We start from the raw sequence: 4,388 nt of genomic DNA on the forward strand, positions 1-4,388 counted from the left end.
AGCATTTGCATTACTCTCTTGGAGACTAACTCTATGATGCTATTTTGATTTTGTATCATTTGCATTCATAGTTTAGATATTTACTCTTTGCACTAGTTTTCTGGGTTATTAATCTTTTCAGATTCTAACATGGTATCAGAGCTTTTCTATGTGCAAGAGTAGATTTTAGTTTCCTTATTTGAGAGATTCGGGGAGGGCAAATAAACTTTATTGTAGTTTTTTGAAAAACGAAGTATGCTCTTCTCTTGCATCTTTGGATGATCCTGAGAATCAGAAAAGTTTTGACAAAAACGATTTTTCTCTGGGGTTTCAATCTCAAATCTGACAACCAACTTGCATATTTGGAGTTTTCAATCAGTTTTGCAGGTTTCAGCATGCCATTGATGGACTTAAGAAGCTGATCCAGCATTTGCATGTCATATTTTAGTTGCTGGGGTCGTTTTCTGATTTTTGGAGCCATTTTTTATTGTTAAAGGCATCTGATTTACACTACAGCAACATCTTATGTTCATCAGAAAGAAAAATGCTTTATGGGTTTTGTTCGCAGCCTCGAAAAACCATCTAGGTATCTTTTAGATTTTGCATGCAAGCTGTATATTTTTCAGAATCGAGCATGCAAAGCTACAGCCATACCCCTCTCCATTGGCGGTCGCAAATTTGAATGCAATTTTTCTTCAAATCAGGGGATCAGCAAATTTTCAGAGCACTTTCAGCCCAAATGGACATCACCATTGGATCCGGAAGGTCGTTTGCAGTCAGGATTCATATAAAACTTGTCATTTTTGGAGACAGAGCTCCACGAGGCAAATTTTTTTTACCCGCAGGCCCTTCCGTACGGTCGTATGGATGATCTCGACATTTTTTTTTAAAAAAAATATTTATTTTCGGCGCTCCGCCGAGCGGCCACCGGCACACCACCCAGCGGCCGTCGCCACGCAGCTCGCCGGCCGCTGTGGCTCGGCGCCGCTCGCGGGCCACTTCGGCACCACCTTTCCGCCCTCCTCCACCGGTTGCTCCTCCCAGTTCCGCCGCCTCCGCTCCAACAGTCTGCAGCGATCTGCCACGTCAGAGCCACTGCCAACGTGACATGTGGCAGGTGTACCACGTGGCCCCTGCCACGTCATCTGCCTACCACGTGGCACTGCCACGTGGCCTTTTTCGCTACGACAGCTGACGGGCCGTCAAATTTTTTCCCTGCAAATGCTGACGTCAGCGGTGTGTCATCATCCTTGCTTGCACTCTCCTTCTATTTGGTTTTGGACCTACTTGTGGTTTTTTGGCCATAACTTTTGCATACGGAGGTATTTTTCCAATCTGAAAGAAGCGTCGGAAAGCTGGTTCGAAGACGGAGAAGTTGGTATAGGTGTTTTTTATTTTTGATGCAGTTTGGTTGCCTATTATGGCAGTCCAAGCTAGATGTTATATTTTGCACTCCGGGAGGCGTATCTTGAGCTTCCGATCTTTGATTTTGGACTTCTTTATATCGTTGGAAAGCTCTTTCTGTGCTCTTTCCAATGATGCTAGTTGTTATTCCAGATTCTATTCCAAACACATCCTATTCAGTCTTTTGCATTTTAGCATTTTGGTGAATATTCTGTTTGTTTCAGGTCCGGAGATCAATTTTGTTGCTTCAGTTGCTTCGTTTTGGGCTTTACCTTATGTTGTTTCAACCTTATGTTTTTTTTGATCATTGTTGATATTCACTGTAAGCATCTTTATGCAACGCACTGAGATAAAGTGCCACTCTTGCGATTCAGGATCCTTTTCATCATTGTGATTCGTTGTACTTGCACTATTATATAAAGTGCCATGGGGGGCATAGTTGTTTTCCGCTTATAGGCCCTCTTTCTCTAATTCCTCATGCAGTGTCGATGACACATACCTTTATTTGTGTTTGTACCTCAGTCTCGATGTGTTTGGCTCCTGTGTTGTAGGAGATTTTTGGCCCATCTTTTCAGCTGCCTGTCACCTCACCTACCTTAAGGGGAGGATATATTGTTGTTCTATGCTTCTTTGGTTGATGGTTCGTGCCTTCTATTTCCATGGAGGTTCCTTTGGTTGATGGTTCGTGCCTTCTATTTCCATGGAGGTTCCTTTGGTTGATGGTTCGTGCCTTCTATTTCCATGGAGGTTCCTTTGGTTGATGGTTCGTGCCTTCTATTTCCATGGGGGTTCTACAGATCAGCATTTTGACAGAGTTTTGTAGTTCTTCATGCTTCAGTGATACTGCTTCTTCATGATCACTCCTTGTTCCTATTTTAGGGGACAATTTCCCTAGTGGGAGACTTCTTCAGTTCTTCACTAGGTTCTTACCTCTTTTTGGGGGAGGGTTTTTCCCTTGTGGTTTTCTCTCTTTTCCCACTTTCAGAGGTTGCATCTTCTTGCATTGTACTTGGGTACCTAATAGGCCTTGTTGCCGGGACCCATTTCTACATCCACCTAAGCTTCGCTTATGGGGGGGTGTTAGTGTAGTTTTTTATTTTTCTTATTTTGCTAGGTTTTTCCTACACTTTTAATAATCTCACTTAGGTTAATAAAGCATGTCTTATTAGGTGAATGGTTGTGAGGTGTCACCTTCCTACATGTGAGCATCAATTAGCTATCTGGGGAAGATACTTTGCTATCTTTAGTCCGATAGATGGTTGCTCCTCATTGGTTGGTGTTGCCACCTCCTCCCTCTTCCTAGCCTATATAAGCATGCTACCTGGCTTGTATTTGGACCTCTTATTTTTGCATCCTCTTAATGCTATTTTTCTTCCAGCATTTGCATTACTCTCTTGGAGACTAACTCTATGATGCTATTTTGATTTTGTATCATTTGCATTCATAGTTTAGATATTTACTCTTTGCACTAGTTTTCTGGGTTATTAATCTTTTCAGATTCTAACACATGTTGTTGGTGGCTTTTCCCAGATTGGGTTTGTTAGCATGAATTTTGATGATACTACTTTGGGGAAGTATCTTGAGCATTGGAGAACATTGAAATATTTCATTCATGACTATGTTTGTCATTAATGACAGCATAATACGATTTCTATAGAGACTGGAAGAATAACAGTTAGAGATCTTATGTTGTGTAGTAACTGAGAAAGGATTAAGTGATGCATAGTTAAGGACATGTTCCTGAGTGTGTCTTGATGACATGGTTAAGAGGATAAAGTCTAAGTCAAAGATGTAAAAATTTATGTTTGATTTACTGTGAGCAGCATAGAAATAAAGCATCTGTTTGGTAGTTTCTCATGAACTTGCATTATATCTTTTAGCCAAGATATAATGAGGTGATGCTCAATCAACTAGTAACAAAGGATAGTCATGTAATAATGTCAATGAGTGTGCAAGACCTAGAGTTACACACGTAAAGTGTTGTAATAGACTGTAAGCTAACATTGCTATTGTAATTATAATTAACTATATATATTATTTTAATTAATTGGGAAAGCCTCAAGACTGACTCAAGGAATTATTCTGAAGATACGGTATAAAGGAAAGATGTTTTCCTTGATTGTAAAAAAGGATAATGGGTATCACGTATCCATTGTGCATTGTATTTGCAAAGTGTGAAAAGGAGAAAAGTGTTGATTAAATGCATGTAAGGGATTATTGGATGCATAGTTTGTGATCTGGCTACAAGATTAGAAGGATCATAAGTCTTGTTGATAGGATAAAGACAGAGGAAGGAATTGCAATTCAATTTTATTATTCTACAAGGAATAACATAGAAATCATTTAGATAGTGGGTTCTTTGGTCTTAGCCTTGAATCTATTTGGGCATTGGGTCCCATTGTCTTCCACAACTCCTAACAAGGTTGGAATCTCATAATAGGGATTCAAAGTCTCTTAGCGGGGATTCATATGTACTAAATGTTGTAACAAACTCCTAATAATGTATATCCTCTAACAAGTAATATTTATATTAGTACATCATCTTGTGGGTACCATCCCCACCGAGGTTTTCCCTCTAATCAAGGGTTTCCCTAGTTAACATAACTAGTGTTATTATGTATGAGTATCTTGTTGTGATTTTTGTTTACATTAATCATATGGTTAAGATTGTTTAAATTTTTTAATTGTGATATTACTGGGATAATTGATTCACACACCCCCCAGTTATATCAGTGGACTATATATTCTAACAATTGGTATCATAGCACCAAGTCCTTGAAGGATAAGGTTAGCAGCTTTGGGAGATCAATGGCGAATCTTTTTACAAAGGATAGTCATAGATTTTATTGGGTTAACTATGAAAATTGGAAGGAGAAGATGAAGACTCATTTTTTGTGCATGGGTCCAAGATATTGGCTCTTGAAAAAAAGTTCAAAATCAATCTTGAAAGAAGAAAATCTTGAAGGTTGTAATGAAGAAGAGAGAGAGATCTATTCATGTGTAAC

This window comes from Cupressus sempervirens, chromosome 6, assembly GCF_028749045.1.
Source record: "Cupressus sempervirens isolate cs-2001-9-10 chromosome 6, ASM2874904v1, whole genome shotgun sequence".
NCBI lineage: Eukaryota > Viridiplantae > Streptophyta > Pinopsida > Cupressales > Cupressaceae > Cupressus > Cupressus sempervirens.